General features: G+C 50.7%; 1 protein-coding gene across 3 annotated transcripts in view; it reads right to left on the reverse strand.

Moving 5' to 3' along the window:
* The window catches only part of Krt7 (keratin 7), a 48,106-nt gene extending 31,653 nt beyond the window's left edge, over nt 1–16,453 (reverse strand). For all 3 annotated transcript variants that reach the window (XM_078014650.1, XM_078014649.1, XM_078014647.1), the window contains exon 1: nt 16,283–16,453. The gene's annotated coding sequence lies outside the window, so the exon portion shown is untranslated. The remainder of the gene's footprint in view (nt 1–16,282) is intronic.
* Nucleotides 16,454–19,894: the final 3,441 nt, after the last annotated feature.

A 19,894-nucleotide genomic window follows, 5' to 3' on the forward strand; every position in this document is an offset into this window, starting at 1 on the left:
TGGTTAGCAAAATATCTAAAATGTTGCTTGCTTGCCTGCTTTTCTGAATCATTCAGTCCCAGAGCAATTAGATGGAGCCTAAGAAGGCAGGCATCCATGCCAGACCACAGCACACAAGGTCATTTGTCCCAGTACAGAAGAGCTCAGGGAGACATGGGTTTTCCACCTGCATATGATGAAAGACAGGTTTCTCTCTGTGGCAGAAGGGCTTTACAAGAAAGGAAAGGAAAAACTGAGTGAACCATGTGATATTTTGTTTGGAAGGTAGAGGTATTAGTGTGAACTCATGGCCTTCCAGATGGATAGGTAGCCGGGCACGGGGACACTCACCTGTAATCCCAGTGGCTATGGAGGCTGAGAAGGAGGATCACAAGTTCAAAGACTGCTCAACAACTTATGGAGGCCCTAAGTAGATTAGCAAGACCCTGTCTCAAGTAAAATAATTTGAAAAAGGGCTGGGGATGAGGCTCAAGTGGTTAAGTGCCCATGGGTTCAATCTCTGGCACTAAAAAAAAAAAAAAAACAGATGGGTATGCAGACAGATTAAAAATTCACTCAGATTTAAATTGTATATATGTGTATATACATAAATACCTTTACATAGTTAGACACTTATTCAGCAAGATACATTTACAGTATTGCCTAACCCTCCAGGGATGATTTTATTTCCTGCAAAATATTTTTTTACTCAATCAATACAGCCTAGATTTCCTTAATCACAGGTTCTGAATCCTCAGATTCAATCGACTGTGAATTGAAAATACTTGGGCAGTGGGTGAGGGGGGGAACTGCATCTGTACTGAAAGTGGTACAGATATTTTTCTTGTCATTGTTCACAAACAACACAGAATGTCACCAATATACATTGCATTTACATTGTATTAAATATTAGAAGTGATGTAATATGAATTTATATGAAAATATTCCACCATTTTAGACAAGGAACTTGAGCATCCTTGGATTTTTGACATATAAAGAGGTTGGTGGATCCAATCTCCTGTGGACATGGAGAGAGAGTTGTATATCATATTTTATTAAAAATCCCCTTATTTCCATGTTGTCCACCACCTGAACAGATTTTAGAATTGCTGTTCTAGAATGTGAAAGCTTGAAAGCAGTGTCCTTCTTCCTGACTCAGGGGTCCACAGTAAAATCTCAAAGGCAATGAGCACAGCTAGTGCCCAGTTCTTGGCATCTAAATACCATTCTCCACTGAAAGAATTGAATGTTCCTTGGAGAAATGTCTAGCTCCAGGGCTGGGACAGGAAAACCCAAGAAGAGAGGAACTCCTCCTTTCAGAAAGTTAGGAAGAGCTTAAAGAGTGGAAGGGAAATATCAAAAGGACAGAGGCCAGCTTAAAGGCCACCCACCTCCAGCCAAAGTTGGAAGATTTTGAGCACCAAAATAACAATGAATAAAATGAAAACACTGAGTAATGTAGGGATCCCTTAGTCTAGTCTATACTAATGTAAATAAATGAAATTTATTTATTATTAAATACATAAAAAAGAAAGTCGTTGTGTTGTTGGTTGGGGGAGGGGGTGTGTTACCATTCAGAAGATGCCAGGTAATAAATGTAATAGGGATAATGGAGTTGGCAACTATATAGTATTAATTAAGCCAAGAAATGTCAATGATGCTAAAAGTAATAGAAGGAAGCTTGATGAGGATCAGGATATTTACATGGTCTCGGAGTATCTTGCCATGAAGTACTTCTTAATTACAAAGACTTTCCTCTTTATAGTTGACCCAAGGAGGAAACTGGCAAATACATCTTAATTCAAGTGATTAAATTAACTCTTCCAGTAGCAGAATAAATTGACATCATACAATGCCTGAGAGGATGCCATAGTAAAATATGACGTGGTTTCTGTGATTTTCTACCCAAAATGAATAACCAGAATCTAATCATGAGGAAACATCAGAGAAACCCAAATTGAGAGACATTGTAAAAAAATAACTGCCTAATCATCCTCAAAGGTGACAAAGTCATAACTGAGGATCTGTTTTTAGGTTAAAGATGATTAATAAGACATGATAACAATGGGCTGGAGATGCAACTCAGCGGTAGAGCGTTCACTTAGCATGTTGAAGGCCCTGGATTGTTCAATCCCTACACACACACACAAAAAAAAAAAAAAAAAAACCATGATAATCAAATGCAATAACATGTGATTCTGGACTGGGTCCTTTTGCTATAAAGGACATTATTGGAACAACTGGTAAAATCTGAATGGAGTTTAAAGATTAAACGGAAGTACCATATTGATATTAAATTCCTGATTTCAGGGCTAAGGTTGTGGCTCAGTGGTAGAGCATTTGCCTAGCATGTGTGAGACATTAGGTTCTGTTCTCAGCACTACATATAAATAAATGAATAAAATAAAGGTTAATTAACATCTAAAAAAATATTTTTAAAAATTCCTGATACCAATGATTGTATTATAGTTAAGTAAGAGAGTGAATGCTCTTGTTTGTAAATACTTAAAAATATTGGGGGTTAAAGGCTGTCAGGTAAGCAAATTACTCTCCAACAGTTCTAAGGAGAAAAAGTTCCTTGTACTCTTACTGGAATTTTTCCATAAATTAGAAAAGATTTCAAAAAGAAAGTCCAAAAACCTTTTCTCAGCTACAGCCAAGATCTGACTCTTGGTTTATCTCACTAACAGCAAAGGCTGTAGCCAGCTCAAGTGGCCAAACCTGCTCATCCTGACTGTCAGGAACAGAGTGCCAGGCGTGGGCTGGCAAACACCTCTCTGTCCAGGGGTTCAGACCCAGACTGGGCAGGGGAGGACTGAGCTGAGGCCACAGGCTAAGGCTTAAGGGAGGAACCTCAGCCCTTTGGGAGTAGGTCAGGAGCCTGTATTCTCTGGGGCTTAGGGTAGGAGGAGAAGCAAACCAGAATTTTTCCATACCCCACTGGGACCAGGACCTTCTCCTCAGGCCAGCCTGAGCTCTCTGAGAAAGTGGAGCTTGGGAAGAGAGGGAAGACAGGATGAAGACAGCAGAACCTTTGACTTCTGGTATTGTCAGATGGATAGGCAGACAGATTCAAAATGCATACAGATTTAAATTGTTTATATGTGTATCTACATAAATACCTGTACATAGTTATACACTTATTCAGGGAGATATGTTTACAATAAATACATATTTATTGATCTTTTAAATATTTTTAAGTTGTAGATGGACACAATACCTTTTCATCTTATTTGTTTATTTATTTTTTTATGTAGTGCTGGGAATCAAACCCAGTGCCTCACGCATGCTAGGCAAGCGCTCTGCCTCTGAGCCACAACCCCGGCCCCTGTATTTATTGATTTTGTTTAAAGCAGCAAACCCTGTTGTCCTTGAACCTCTCTGCCATGTTCCTGTCATTGCTTCCCCAGCAGGGGTAGGCAGGAACCAACTGGTGTGTAGCCACTGGAACCAAAAGTGAGTTGCCTTAGAGATCAGAGTTTCAATGGTTGGTCACCAAAGGTTTATGAGGTTTGGCTTTTTCCCTCCCAACAAAGCTGCTGCTTTGTTTTTGCATATCTTAACAGGTTTGAACCTTCTGGAATAGTCCTGCAGATGTCAAAAATGGAAAAAGAATTCAATTTCTACTGATGCCATGTGTCTGTCCTCTGTCCAACTGCAAGTTGCCGTCCCTTAAGGCCTGTGCCAATCAACCTCATGCCGCCATCTTTGTCCACTCCCTCCCAGTGCCTAATGAAAGCTGGTCCATAGCAAATGCTCAATGAGTGCTGTGCTTCTCTCCATGTGTATGCATTCACACTTTATCTGCACATCTGGAAGACAAAGAGAAAAGCCCATCACCACATGGCTTCCCTCCATTTTTCAACCTGCACAGTTTCTCTCTGAGACACCCCGTCCTAAATAAGCTCATTCATATATGCAGATAACTGGAATGGCAGCTGAAAGATGGAAAAGCCATAGTGACCTGCCATAAGAAATCAACAAGTTCTTGGCCCCAGAGAAACAATAGCCCCTGGAAACAAGAAGCTACCCATCGGAAATATGTGTAATGTGACTAAAATATGCCTATTGCAAGGACATCCCCTGCCCACCCCAACTACCTGTAGTTACTGTCCATTGTAATGAATGGGCATAGTCTGCAACAGCAGGGAATGACAGGTCTCTACTCAGAATCAGGGATGGAGGAAAAAGGGTTAACAATAGGAACAGCCACCCTTTAGATGTCCATCAAATCCTGGGGAAATGCCCAGTGCAGTAGAGCACACCTGTAATCCCCATGGCTCAGGAGGCTGAGGCAGGAGGATCAAAGCCAGTCTCAGCAGTGAGGCACTAAGCAACTCAGTGAGACCCTGTCTCCAAATAAAATACAAAATAGGGCTGGGGATGTGGCTCAGTGGTTGAGTGCCCCTGAGTTCAATTCCTGATACCAAAAAAAAAACAAAAAAAATCCTGGGGAACATGCATCTGGGTTCTGACAGAAGTTTGCCAGATCTAGATAAAGAACTGAGCTGTCAGGGAATTTGAGGCAGGGGTCTGGACTAGCAAGCTAAATTGGGGGCTCTGATTAAAGTAAGGAAGTTCCCAGGCTGGGCCAGCCCAAAGCTGAAGCCCCTGCCCCCAGCAGCAGCATGAAAGCAATGCTTTCTGGGGCTTGTCAAGGACCTTTCCAGGTGTTCTTAAAAATATCTGCACGCAATCCATTTCAACATACCTTCAGCCCACAGAGCTGGGGTGCTCAGTGCAACCCCAGGGACTTGCTTCCCAGCTCCTAAGATTCAGGTACTAGCTACAGCCATAGTTTTAAGGTAGCAACTGGACATATGTCTGCTCTGCCTGGGTCCAGCATCTGACCCCAGGGTGACCTCCCTCCTCAGCCCGGGCCTGACTCATGCTTCCAAAATAGGAACCCGAGGAGTCCTGCTTCTCAGCAGTAGCTGACTGATCTAGGGGGAGCTAGGAAAGGAGTTCAGGAAATGCCAGGCTGTCAGCACTCAGAGGAGACACCTGCCATTGCCTGACATTTACCACATGCACAGCACCAGGCACACTGCCATATTTTATTGGTATAATGAGCCTGGGAAAGAGGGGGTCCCTTTCCTAGAAAGGAGGAAAGTGAGGCTCAGAGAAGATCAGGCGGAGGTGAATACGGAGACCGATCTCCCAGCACAAAGCCACCCAATTACTCTTAGTACCTTCCCCTTAGGAACTGCCATTTCTTTCATTCTCCCAACTGAGATTTATTGAGGGTCCCTCCCTGCTGCTTTATAGCCACTCAATCCCAAATGACAGCCGACAGGAGGCCCACCCAGCTCCCCTGAAGGAGCCAGGTCTGGCTGGGAAAGGGACTACCCTGACCCCTAGTCCACCAAGTTCCCTATACCCCTATCTCAGCTAAGGGGCAGAACTAGCATGGCCTTGGGGCTGGGGAGGGGTCTCTGGTTGGGCCACACAGGCCTGCTCCCCGTGGGTACTTCAGAGCAGGTGTCCTTGCTCTCTCCTGGCCTCAGTCCTACAGGGGGTGGGCAGGTGAGGTGGTGGGACCAAGGCAGCCACCCCTCATTCCTGTGGTTTCAGGTGCCTACTGAGTCAGGGCCTAGTGACTCAGGGGACTCATGGTGTCTGGGGTCCAATTGGGGGCTGAGGCATTTCTTTAAAAGCTTACAAATCTCTAAATACTTCCCCTTTCATCCCAGCCACACCCAGGCCTAGAAACCACAGGAGCATACCGAAAGCTTCCTTCCAGCCTTGCGGCTCACGCGTGCCTGTGGCACTACAGACCCTCTGGGCAGGGGGTCGTCTCGCCTCCCTCCCCCTGGACATCAGCCTAATTCAGGCAGGCAGCCAGGCTCTCCCAGCACAGATGTGTCCAGGTGAGCACCCACAGCCCCTCACTCCCTCTTGTGTCCACAGGTCTTCATGCGACTCCCACGCTCCCTGAGTCCCCAAGCACAGGTGAGCCTACACTTGGCAAGTTTCCTCCAAGTGCCCACAGACACACATGCCTGTGTTCTGTCCCACTGCTTGCATGTACACACTCACAGGTGTGCAAAGACTGTAGAAGATAGTCTTCCCTGCCCCCCCAACACACACACACAAGCACACTCATCTGTGCACTGGACAGTGACACCGACACACAGACACCACGCCCAGAAGAATGAACACACTCAAGTCACACCTACCCCAGACACAAGTGTATGTCTAGTGACATACTCTGCCCAAGTGACCACACAACATTCACACACTTGTTCACACCCTTAGACAGACAGGTAGAACCTTCAGGAGGCAGACGGGGGTGGGGCAGGGGGCCATGAGGATATGAGCAGGGAGGGGCCATGGGCCAGTAGGAGGCTGCAATCCCCCACCTCACCTCTGGGGGCCGCTGTCAAGCCCACAGCCCCAGCCCTGGGCTCTGCAGCACAGTCTACCCCACCTCTGCTTGAGAACCAGGCGGGCAGCAGGTGACACCTCTGGGCTTCATGCCAGTACCCAACCAGCCTTGAGGAGGGAGGAGAGAGGCATCCTTATGGCCCTGGATTCCTGCCTGGATGGGCAGGGGCTCCAAGAAGGGAGAAGAGGCAGCTTGAACTCCAGGAGCGGGGAGTCTAGTGGGGACGAAGAGTGGAGGAGCTGGGAAGGGAAGAGGAGGGCACTGCAGCTGGCCAGCTGGCTTCCTTGCCCTACCAGCCTCAGCCCCAGGCATAACAGAATGAGTCAGGCTCTGCTTCCCCTGTCCCCCTCCCATCTCCAGACCCAGGATCTAAGTGTCCCTGAATTTTGAGACCCAGAAGGCAGGTAGGGCTCCCCCAGCCCACATGGAAGGTGGTGGCGCTGGGCAAGTGTGGGTGAGCCGCTGGAGCTCCATTGCAGGAACAGGGACCCATGTGTATGCATGGGTCCGCAGGAGCTCCCTTCCTCCTCTCCTGGGGTAGGCAGGATCCCCTCCACCAGCCTCCACTCACAGGAATCCCCTGGAGGGGGTACACTGCCTCAGCACCTTGTCAACCCAGTCTGCCACCTGCCTAACACCATAAAGGGACAGCTTCCAGTAAGACCCCCGTGGCGGGCAGGATCCGCCCTTCCCCTCAGCCCTCCCTGGAGCACAATACTCCCCACTGCCCATCACAGCCTCCTCCAGAAACCTGAAGGCAGACCACCCGATCCTTCCCCGCTCCTATATCCCTGCATCTGACCGTACCTCTCCCTCCTCAAAAACCATTCAGTGGCCCCCAACTTCCCTTAAAGGCAGAGAGCACACAACTCCATGTGGCATTCAAGACCCCCATGAACTTTTCTGATTTCATCTCCAGCTGACATTCCCAGGCCACTGGCTGCTCTCAAATCACAAAACTGCTTTCAGGCCCCTCTGCTGATAGGGATCAGTTACATCTCCCGCACACAGCCACACCCCACCACTCTGGGCAGGCCAAAGTGTAACCCTCGGAGTCACGCAGCCCCTGGCACCACCCCCTTCCTGGGGAATGGATTGTATTCTGAATGCTTGTCTGAGTCCCTCTAACCTGTAACCTCTCTACAGGCAGGGATCCAGCCAACCTGCAAATGATTATCCATGGCACCTGCCTCAACACCTAATGTGTGTCTTATAAATATTTTCTAATAATTATTAGACTAATGATTTCATTGATGGTGTTATGTCTGGATCCCCTCTCTGTCTTCATGGGCCAAGAAGATTCCCAGCAAGGGGCAGGGTAGCCAGCAGTCAGTATCCCCTAAACTCCCCACCCAGGACTCCCTCTCTGGGTGCTAGGATAGTCCCCTCCATGGGGTTCATGAGCAGCAGCAGGCCTAGCAGAGCACCTGAGACCCTCAAGACTATCCCTGAGAGAGAAGGCTAGACAGTCCAGGAGAGAGCTGGGCAGAGGCCGTGTCCACACCGAGCTCCCCAGGGCTCCCCAATCCCCTTGGACACAGTAAGGCCAGTGGGTGGCCTAGAGGACTCTAAATTACCCCTACCTGACTGCAGATCCCTGGGGCCCCAACAGAACCACCCAGAGGCCCCAAGGGTGACATCACCTGTTTTTCAGCAGTAGCTAGAGCACAGAGATGATGCCTGTGAGCCCTGCCCTTGGAAAGCTTCCAGATAGGAAAATGAGGAGCGGGCCTGACACCCAGAGCCAAGGAAGGCCCAGACACGAAGCCAGCCTACAGGCCCGTGGACACACGCTGGTGGGGGATGACAACAGTGACATTGGCTACCCCTCATTAAGCACTGCAAAAGGCAGGACTCAGAGCTAATCCAGTAAGTCAGAAGGCTGAGGCAAGAGAATCACAAGTTCAAGGCCAGCCTGGCAACTTAGTGAGAGCCTATCTCAAAATTTAAAATAAAAGGGGTTGGGATTTATCTCAGTGGTTAAGCACCCCTGGGTTCAATCCGCTTTACTTAAAAAAAAAAAAAAATCCAAGCTAAGTAATTTATAGACATTTTCTCATTTAATCCTTCCCATAACTTTATAGAGTAGGTAGTCCTTGTTTTATAGACTGAAAATGGAGACTCAGAGAGATATAGCAATTTGTGCAATGTCACACAGCTTGCCAGTAGCAGAGCTGGGATTCAAATTCAAATTTGGCAACTCCAAAGCCTACCCCACTTCGTGGCCACCCCAAACTCTAGGAGGGGGTTTGTTCCTTCCCTTCTAAAGGTTCCCCCACTAGTAACATAACCCCTCCCAGTCGAGGTTCCCCCATAACCTGTTCCACCACCATCCCCACCCACACCCACCACATCTTAGATTTCAACTTGCCATCTCCCCAGTGGGCTCTCTGAGCCGTGCAGGACCCATGCTGTTCACCAGCCGCAGCCTGCCCCATTCTACAGATAAGAAAACAGAGGATTAAGAAGATGAGGTCACTAGCCCAAGGTCACGAAGCTGGGAAGCAATTGAACCTGGGTAGAACCCAGGTCATTAGAGCATCAAGTAATAAAGCATTAATTTGTGTTACAGACAATTAGGGAATGGGAATTAGCAGGACATGCTGCTAATAGTGCAGGGAGAGAAACTGACGGTTCCAGAATGGGCCAGAGCCAGTTATGTCTTGAGATGTGGACAAGGTCTGGGTGGTGAACTTGAGCAGGGGAAGTATGAGAAAAGTATGGAGAAGAGCAAACCGATGGGGGAGGGCTTGTCAAAATTAGGGAAGCAGGGGCTGGTGGGGGTTCGATCCTCAGTACCACATAAAAATAAATAAATAAAATGAAGGCATTCTGTTCATCTACAACCAAAAAAAAATTTTTTTTAATTAGGGAAACAATGGGATTTGGTTGGAAGAGCTGAGGTTCAGGGAACCTGCTATGTCCTCCCAACATGCTGAGTGACCCTGGGCAAGGCTCTTGCCCTCTTTCAATAGCTTGTCTGTGAATGAACAATAGATGAGCCTGGGTGGTCTCTGAGGTCCCACCTAGCTCTGACATCCTGAGACTCTGTGTGTGTCAAGGCTGGGCCTTGAAATCGAATCTGACACGAGACCCCTGATAAGGGGGACAGGCTTGGACACCAGAGGCAAACGGGGGCAGCAGCCCTAGTGAGAAACCTGAAGGTTAGTCCCATTTACACACCCAGGTCCATCTGTGTCCCTCCTTCCCATTCATCTGTGCTGCAAATGTATGGCCTCAAGACAGTGGGTCCAGTCCCAAGGAAGCTGGAACACAACGTGGACAAGGTGGGCTGTGGGCTCAAGGGAGAGGAATGGACCATGCCCACCACTGCCTAGAATCCCAGGGAAAGGGGGAGAGATGGCATCCTTAGAAAGGAAGCAGAGAAACTTCTGGAAATAAGTAAGGGCAAGGCTTCAAGATTGAAGTAAGTGGTCTGACAAGTTGGGAAACATTTGTGGTACAAGAATGAAACCCAATGAAGGCAGCGCTGCACCAAATACAGAGCACCCCGCAGGCCCTCAGTCCTCTCTAGGCCTGTGGTACAACACAGATGCCATGGGGAGTCTGGAGCTGGTGGGGCCAAAACACATCATTAGAGATGACAGGCATACAGGCATATGCACACACACACACACACGGGCACCCACACACACCTTCACAGACCCCCAACTTGGGCTGCCTGCCCCTTTTCCAAATGGAGGCCCTTCCACTGCTCTCTCTCCAGGAAACACACCCTTCACCTGCCCATGACATGTAGTCTCAAGAGTTGGAATGTCTAGCTGTCACCTTGCCCCTCTTGCTGCAATTCTGATGTCCCTGCTTCCCTTCTGACTCAAGATGTGCCAGACAGAAACAGGCCCACCCACTCCGGGTGGCTGACTTCCACCCTCAGGAACGTGACCGTTCTTATCTCTCCTGCCCATTTGACCTCCAGCTCGTGCCTTCCAGAAGCTGTCTCATGGGCGGGAGTGAGCACTCTGGGGCCCTGTGGTCCTCCAGTGGCCAGTCTCCCTGGACTCCAGCTGAGTTGTGACACCAGTTCCTCTGCTTACTGGCTGTGAAAGCTCAGCCTTAGTTCTGTCAGGCCGCCGTGAAGATTACACGAGAACCACCTGCAAAGCCCTTCGCACACAGCGGGACACAGAATGAGCCCTCCCTCCGTGTCAAGAGTTATGCTAATTATTAACACCTGCCCTTGATGTTCACTTCCCCCTTCCCTTGTCCCACCATCGCATCTTTAGACTTCATGCCAAGCTCTGACATCCTCAGACTCTGTGTGTGTCTAACATTCTCAGACTCTGTGTGCTGGGGGGGGACATAGCAGGTTCCCCAAATCTCAGCTCTTCCAACTATATCACATTTCCCCTTTCATGCCTTCTCAGAGTCTAATCCCAAGACTTCATGCCACTTTCCTGAAGTCCAGGGCTGAGGTAGAAGAAGTCGAACTGGCTGGTTGAAGGAGCCACCTCCCTGCAAGGAGATGGGGCCAGGAGGGAGATTACGGAGGCGCCGGGCCCAGGGCTGCGACATGCACCTGCCACGGCTCCGGGAAGATCCGGGGGCCTGCCAACTTACCCCACCCCATGATCTCATGGCTGCCTCTGCCAGGCACTGGCTCAGAGAGCAGGTGCTGACAACAGGGACTGGGCACAGAGCCTGGGGATGGAGGGGCAGGGAGGCAGCCGAGAGCCAACAGCAGAGCCATCCCCACGGGGCTCAGATATGGTGTCCCTCTGGCCTCCACCTGTGGCCTTTGGCCAGCGCTCCTACTCCAGGCCCCCTGGTGCTCACCACTACTGCCCTCTCTCCAAAGACAAGGAGTAAGGGAAGGACAGCTCGCTCTCCTTCCCCAGGGGCACCCTCCCCTCCATTCCTCTTTGCTGCCCTTGAACGAGATGCCCTGGTTTTAAGCCACAAAGAGTTTGCTGGGCAGGAGATGAAGAGCCAAATTCCTGAGACTGCTGCAGGCATGCACCTAAATGCCAGTTATAAAATGACTATGAATCCCCAAATAGATGCCTCTGCCCCAGTTTCAGGGCGTCCCTAGAGGTAGGACAAACTGGAGTCAACCCCAGTCCCAAAGTCCTCCTGAGCCTTGACCTTCAACTTCTCTGTCCCCATCAACTCCTAGATGCACATCCCCCAATAATCGTCTTCACCCACCCCAAAATCTACATCTGGGGTCAAGAGACCCCCTCCCTCAAGCCCTAGTTGGACAGGGTGCCGATTCCTGAGCCCAGCATGAGAAGACCTGGGTGACAGCCCAGCCCGGGGTGGTCCTCTGGTCTCATTTTCAGGCAAAAATCTGGGCTGGCCAGAGCTCCTTCGGGTCTACTCTCCACCTCCCAGAAGCCAAGTGCTAGCATGTCCCAGCTCCTCTGCCCACCAGGAAGCCCCTGCCCAGACCCTGCCCCTGTAGCCCCAAAGCCCTACTCCATGGGCCACTCTTCTTACAGGGGCCCATGAGACTTGCTCTCCCTCCCCACCCACCTCCAAGTATTAATGCCTAGGGATATGTTGGTCCCCCCCATCCTCCAGAAGCTCCCTGAAAACCAGCAGTATCTCTTCCTCACATGCTAGCCTGCCACACATTCACACACACACACACACACACACACACACACACACACACACACACACACATTCACACAGGCATCCCCTCCCCTCCCCAACCCCAGCCTCCATTCTTCCCCACAAAGGGGCAGGCTCAAGTCCCTTCCAGCTCCTGAGCTCTGGCAATCTGAGTGTCTCTCCACAGCCCAGGCCCAGGTTCCAGCTCTAGAAGCAGCCAAGCAGAGGTTTGGGGAGGGGAGCCCTGGGATCCCAGGGAGGCTGTTGGCCGGCTGAGCATCCCCACTCACTTCCTAGAATCTCCCTCAGCCCCATCTCAGGGAGCTGCTCTCCTCCCTGTGCCCCCCCCACGCCCCACGGAGGAGACTCTTGGATATTCAGGGGTCCAAAATCCCTGGAGAGGAGGACCTGGCTAAGGGCCACAGGATATTTCCTTGTCATTTTTCCAGTTGGCTGGGCAGGAGAGTGGCTGGACAGGAGGAAGGACAAATTCCTGGGCTAGCAGGTCACTGAGCTGGGTCTCTGGGGTGGGGCCCCTTAAGGACTGGCTTGTTTTAAAATGATGGCTGCTGCTCCCCCTGCCTGCCCCTGCCTCAAAGAAAGCCCTGTCCCTCCCCAACCCATTCCACACTCCCCTGCTCTTAGAAGCCTGGTGGACACCACCCAACTCTTACCACCAGCTTCTTCTGTGTCCCCTCAGTACTTAGATCCAAATACCTCGTGCTCATTTGCCCTCATTTATGTGTTACTTTGCAAACGTGCTCACAGAGTTACACCTTCCATGATCATCACTAGTTGTGAGAGTCCCCGGTGTTAATTAAGCCCATTTTACTAGAGGATTAGTCCCTGCCCTTAAGGAGTGCCAAGGAAGGCTCTGGAATCTAAGCCACATCTCTCTTGCTGCAATTTTTTCCTCTTGATAATCATACAATCTCACTTGATGCTTGATTAAACTTGATGAAACTCCCAACAATGAGCAGCTTCTCCTCACGTTCAAGTTCTTGCTTTGATTGTTGGGGAGGCCCCACATAAGTTTATGTAGGGGCAGGAATCTTCTAGGCTACCTGGAAGAGGTCAGCTTCTCCTCAAGAGTACTATAAACCCTTCCAAGACTGGGTTTGCTCTTTCTGGCCTCAGGAACCAGGCTCTTTGCCAATACAGTGTCCCCACCAGCACACACACAGCTTCTTCAGAAGCCACAACAGGACGCGGAGGATGCAATCTCGTCTCTGGCACTTCCTAATTGTGTGGACTTAACTGCTCTGGACCTCAACTTCACTATCTGTGAAACGATCACAATAATAGGAACTCTTTACAAGGGTGGTAAAGATTGGACCTGATAAACGTAAATCAACCTGTGCGGTGGCTGGCATGAATTCATCATTCAGCAAGCCGAGTGCAATTTGGTGTTTTCAGTGCTATAGCATCCCCCACTCTAACCCACCACTGACCTGAGCTCAGGTGTTGGGGAAAGAGAAGAGACTATCCCTGAATTTTAAAGCTGAGATTTCTTTGCCGCCCCTCCCAACTGGCCTGCTTTGGTAGAAAGTGTTTTTTGATGCCCTTGCCCCACTATGGGTCTGGCTAGCAAAGGGCCCTGGGTCATAGGAGAAGAAGGGATCCTGACCCAAGAGCAGGTCCACAGAACAGGGCCCCCTGCAATGTCCACCCCATACTCCCTGCTTCGAGCCACTCCTAAATGCCTAGCGAGGACTTTATCCAGGCAAAGGTTGAGAGAGTTTCCAGAAGGTAGCTGGGGCAGGAAGGGATATGCCCCAGATGGATCAGAGCCTGCCCATTTTGGAGAGCAGTCACTCCAAGACAGCACACATGAGCCCTTAGCACAGGCTTCATGGTAGAGCAGTGCAACCAGGCAAAACCCAGGGGTCCTTATTGTCTTGCCCCGGCCCAGGGACAGTGGGCCAAGTGTCTCCAGCTTCTTAACCTCCCTACAGGACAAGTACATTTTACTCAGAGACATACATATCTCCATAAAACAGTCCTTCATAATGTGTTAGGATGCTTTTCTGCCTTCATGAGCCTCTTGAGAGTCACAAATGACAGGCAGAGAAACCCTATTGCTAGTGACCTAGAGGAGCTGCAGCCTGCACTGGCAAAGGAGTTGGTGCTCCCAGCAGGACGGGGACACTGAGCCAGCAGACGGGACAACTGGTGCATTTGCTCCTTCTTCCTCCCTTGCTTGGCCCCTCATGGGTAGGAAGACAAGTGCCAAGACTGAGAACCCTGGAGAAACACCAAGAACTGTCCCCTCTGCCATAGGCACTTGCCATGAATGCTCCCCAGTCCTCCCCACAGCCGAGCACCAGCAGCCAGCCGCCGTCCTCCTGGTTTTATAGACAACAAATGAAGGCATAGGGAGGCTTTAAAAAGATTGACTGTGTGCTTGCTCTGTGCCCCTCCATGTCCAGAGGGCTCTGCAGATAGCTATTCGGTTCCCAGGACAACCTGGGAAGCAGATGCGACAGCATCCACACTTTGCAGAGGACACTGAGGACCACTTGCTCAAGGCCACATAGCTAATTGCAGGCGTGAATCCCTAACCAGGAAAATCTCTAATGATCCCTTGGAACCAGAGAGAGTGGTAGGTCTCTCTAGGGAAACTTCAGGTAGGAGGAGGCAGACCTATAACTGGGGACCACCAGCCGGATGGAGTAGCTTCAAAGCTGTAAGAGCAGAAGGAAGGGCTGTGAGTCTCCAGAAAGCGAGCAGCGAACCTTCTAGTTCCTCCTTCAGAATCAAAGACCATTTTTAACTTTTATGTCTACTCTTACTGGTATGTGTGAACTTTTAACTCAGGGTGGCTTACCCTGAGCCCTGTGAGCTCCTGGGGGGTCCTTGGCATTTCCAGGCCCTCTTGCTCCCCAGAGGTGGCCCCTGACCAGAGCATATCAGAGCAGCAGGAGGCTTGTTCAGAAGGGACATCCCCCTTCCTTAGCAAAGGTCAGAGGGCCTGGGGCTTCAGAGGGGGAAGGCAGACCCTGTGTGTGGTAGCTGATGGAGTCAAGTTGCTGCCAGGGTCCAGCACACTTGTGGGGAGGGGCAGCAGGGAGCATCCTCAGGCCCAGACAGCAGCCACCCAGACCTGCCGAGACAGGGCTTCCTGCCCAGGAAGCCAGCTGAAATTCCCAGCCCACGCAGCAGGCACCCCAGGGCCGCGGGGGGAGGGGTACAATGGTGCTTCCCCCACCCCCACTGACACCCAGCGGGAAATGTGTTGAGCTCGTCAACATCTCCCTACGGGGCCAGTGCCCCTGTGGCTCCTAAATGATGGGGCAGGAGCCAGGTCATTAGGCAGGGAGACTGTCATTAGAGCAGGTGATGCCACCACGCACAGACAATGGCAAACAGTCATTAGCAGCTGTGTCACAGGGTGAGGCCATGCCAACTAGGGGGAGAGGACAGAGCTGGGTGCAGGGAGCTTGTGCACACTCACATACCCAGGTTCACACACAGAGGAGGAAGGAGACACCTGAACACTTACTTTCACATGCTCATAAGCAGATGTGTGAGCAGACATTACTTGCACACTCACCTAGAAGCATGAACACATTCACATTCCCACGAACTCACATTCACATGTGAGGACACGAGTGCACACATTTGCACACTCACATGCTCACGTAGAGGAGCATGAGCAGACACACCCTCCATGTGCACACTCGTGTTCACACAGTGAGCAGGCACCATACACATGTTCACACATACCAGTAAGAGTAGCATACACACTCACACATACATGTAACACAGAGAATCATGTTCACACTTTGTCCCACACTTGTTCACACAATTGCACAGGCACACACAGGACCATGACAAGCACACTCACATGCACACACTCACACTCATGTGCACACACCTGCATACAGGGGCTGATTAGACATGTTGCTTGGGAGGGCCTCAACATCTGCCACACTCCCACACACACCAGAGGACCCTGGGATCCTCCCACAAGCAGGCACTGGCCACACAGCTACCCCCTGCCTTGAGGCAGACAAAACACCCTAAAGGAGAGGCCCATACACCCCATCCCACCCACCCCTGCTTCAAAGAACTAGCAGCCATGGGGCTGGAGCTCAGTGGTAGAGCATCTGCCTAGCACATGTGAGGCCCTGGGTTCGATCCTCAGCACCACATAAAAATTTAAAAATAAAGCTATTGTGTCCATCGGCAACTAAAAGATATATTTAAGAACCCAGCAGCCAGGAAGGAGAAGGCAAGCAAAGTAGGGAGGCAGCAGTGCCGCAAGGGCTTTGGGGGAGCCCTGTCGGTTTTAGCACTGCAGCCCTTCCAGGCCGAAGGCCAGCTCAGACCCTGCCTCACCTGAACACCCACAGGATGGGCTGTTGTAGCCATGTTTCTAGGAACTTCTGACCTCCAGAGCTGGGCACAGACAGGAAGGGGAGACTGAGGATTCAAGGAGGGGCAGCCATGGAACCCCAGCCTCTGTTTCAGTCTGGAATCTTCTGTCCTCTCCCATAAGCACTCAGCTGTCAAGCTGCAGGGCGTGAGGCAGGGGAGACCAAAAGGAACAGGGTGGAGGCCCAGACTTCTGGTTCCAGTTCCTCACTCACTAGCTGGGATCGTGATTTCCTGTGGCTGCTGTAATAAATCACCATAAACTTGGTGGCTTAAGACAACATGATTTTATTTACTTTTTATTTCTGTTGCTGGGTGCAGTGGTATCAGCCTGTAAGCCCAGCAGCTCAGGAGGCTGAGGTAGGAGGATCTTAAGTTCAAAGCCAGCCTCAGCAACTTAGAGAGGCCCTAAGAAACTCAGCAAGACCCTGTCTCTAAATAAAATACCAAAAAGGACTGGGGATGTGGCTCAGTGGTTAATGCCCCTGAGTTCAATCTCTAGTACCAAAAAAATAAAAACGTACTTACTTCTCTTAATTTTGTCTATTACCACATCTCTGGGGGTCAGAAGTCTGAAATGGTGTCAGCTAAGCTGCATTCTTCTGGAAGACAATTCGTTTACCAGTTTTCTTCCCTTTCTTCCCTTTACCAGTATTCCTCGACTCCCCTGCCATCTTCAAAGCCACTTGGCCAGTAGAGCCTTTCTCATGTCCCATTAGTCTTCTGCCTCTTTCTTTCCCACTTAAAGGACCCATGTGATGACATTGGTTTCACCCAGATAATCCAGAATAATCTCTCCATCCTTGTTTCTTCATCTAATCACAAAAGTCTCTTTTGCCATGATTAGAACTCGGACATCTTTGGGATGCTATTACCTTGCCTACCATGTTAGGTAACCCCAGGCAAGTCACTTAAAGATGCAGAGCCTAGCATCTTCAGAGGCAAAATAAAAATAGCTCCAACAACATGTGTGGTCATGGGAATTTAAAAAGCCACAAGAAGACTCAAAGCCCAGGGCCTCCTACCCAAGCTGTCCTCCATCAAGAGCACTGTCTTCTGCTTCAGCTTCCGGAGGATGGATGGGAAGCAGTGTACCAGGAGAAAGGTGGGTGAGGGACCTTAGAGGGCAGCCAGCTGTCCATGTGGGCTTAGGTAGGGGCCAATATTTGTGGGGGACAGGTGTCTGCAGAGATCCTTGGCAGGGGTGAGATCCTTCTGTGAGAGGAGATGCCCTGATACTGCCCCGCACACCTGCAGTGACCTAGAACAGAGGGGCAGGGCACAGGTGGGGCTTGCTGCTTCTGTTTATTCCTGCCTTCCTCTCTCCTCTGCTGCCATAAGTTTGCAGGGCCTTGGGGCCAGCGGGAGGGCTGGAGGCCCTAGTCAGGCTGCTATTATCCCAGTAAGTGCAGACTGCAGAACGATGACCTGGGACGATGCTCCCCACGTAGAGGAATCACATGTTGGAAAACAGTCATTAGTCCCCAATCTCGCCCAGCACTGTTTGCCACTTGAGAGGAGCCTGTGGCACCTCAGAGAGAAGCTGAGATCATCAGATTCCCATTGGCTGCTCCTCATCCAGCAGCCCAAGCAGGGACCCTGACCTGAGCCCAGCTGCACTCTTTGGCCTGGGCCTCCAGCCTGCACCTCACCTTGTCACCTTTTGCCACCCCTCCTTGGCCCATGCCAGCCCCAGCTCTCGTCCCACCCTCCCCTACAGAAATTCAGAGTCTATCTCAGGGATTAAGCCCCTAAATAGCATGAGCGGGGGCTGGGCTGGGTGCCAAACCATGGAACAGAAGATCTGGGTGTAAATCCCCGACCTCCTCCTTGTGGGAGGAGCAACAGCTCCTCTCTGCAAAATGAGAGCAACAGCACCAGGCCTGCCTGGCAGTGTGGGAAGATGACGTCTGTGACATGCATGAGCACTTATAAGCCTGGGCACTGATGTGAGTGACAGGGCTGAAGTAAGGGACACCTCCTTCTTCTTGAGAGACAGTGCGCAGGGCTGGCTTAGGCTGGTCTGTCATAGACCAGCTGTGTTGGAGACGCCCCATCTCACGGAATCCTGGGATCCCAACAGATGCTACAGGAAGGAAGTCAAAGGATGGGGAAGGGGAGAGGGAGAAACACTGGCTGCACATAGTAGCTCCCAATAAGCAGGTGCTGAATCCATACAGTTCAGCCATTGAACTCCTACTGTCACCGGGCACTGTGGCCAGGCTGGGAATAGAGAGATGAAGCTTCAGTTCTCCAGATGGGTCCTAAGAGCCTCCCTGGATGAGTGGCACATCTCTGCATGGTGGGCAGCCTGAAGACCAGGGGCTTCCACTGGTTGTGGTTAGCCAACCTGTCAGCTGGAGGAGTGCCCAGTGCCATCCTGGGCTGCTGTCACATTAGCAGGTGCGCAGATCTCTCAGCAGGGAGCAGGACATGGTTTCGGTCTATTATCACCCCAGATAAAGGCAGTAGCTGGAGCTCTGGGAGCGATCTGAGCTGACAAATAAGCATCTCCACAAGTCCTACCACTCCCATGGCCTCCTTTGTCAGCCACCCAGCCTTCCAGTCCCTCTTTGTTCCTCTCTGAAAGCAGCCCCAGGGACAGGGACACCTCCTAAATAGCCGTGTGCAGAGCCAGGAAAAGAAGGACGAGGAGGCTGGAACCAGCTGGGCAGGGGCAGCTAGAGGCAGGGGCTGGACAGAAAGAGGTTCTCCAGGGCAGTGAGAGTTATTCTCACCCCCTGGAATTGGGGAGAGGGGACCCCAGCCTCAGCCTTGTCTTACTTACCTTCGTATATATCCCACTACTCAGCGCAGGGCTAGGCCCCCAGAAGACTCAGAATCTCTGGGATGAATGGCCAAAAAGCAGAGTAGGGAACATGGCTGGTTCTCCAGTAACCTGGATTCCAGCCTTGGGGGGCTGGGGGGACGGGGCCCCAGACCCTGTGTAATGAGGGGAAGGAGGGAAGAGATTCTCACCTAAGACAGCCATCAAAACTGGTGCTAGCCAGCTGTCGTGGCACACACCTGTAATCCCAGAGGCTCAAGAGGCTGAGGCAGGAGGATTGTGAGTTCAAAGCCAGCCTCAGCAACTTAGTGAGGCACTAAGCAACTCAGTGAGTTACTGTCTCTAAATAAAATATTTTAAAAAGCTGGAGGGGTGGGGCTGGAGCTCACAAATAGCACACTTGCCTGGCATGTGTGAGGCGCTAGGTTTTATTCTCAGCACTGCATATAAAGAAATAAAAATAAGGGTCTATCAACAACTTTAAAAAAAAAAAAGGCTGGGGATGTATCTCAGTGGTTAAATGCCCTTGGGTTCAATCCCCAGTACAAAAACCAAAAAAAAGAAAGAAAAGAAAAACTGGTGCTAAATAGTAGAGGATGCACTGCATAATTCAACAAGTATTTCTGGCACACCGACTGTGCCAGTAGCAACAGAAGTGTGAGCAACACAAAGTCCCTGCCCTGGTGACTGTGGCTCGTGATAGCTCCCCCACTCAAAGCACAAATGAGGGGGCTCTTTGGAGAGACTGCCTGAGGGAAGGAGCAGATAGAGGGCTGAGGCCCAGAGTG

This window comes from Ictidomys tridecemlineatus, chromosome 6 (genome assembly GCF_052094955.1).
Source record: "Ictidomys tridecemlineatus isolate mIctTri1 chromosome 6, mIctTri1.hap1, whole genome shotgun sequence".
Taxonomy (NCBI): Eukaryota; Metazoa; Chordata; class Mammalia; order Rodentia; family Sciuridae; genus Ictidomys; species Ictidomys tridecemlineatus.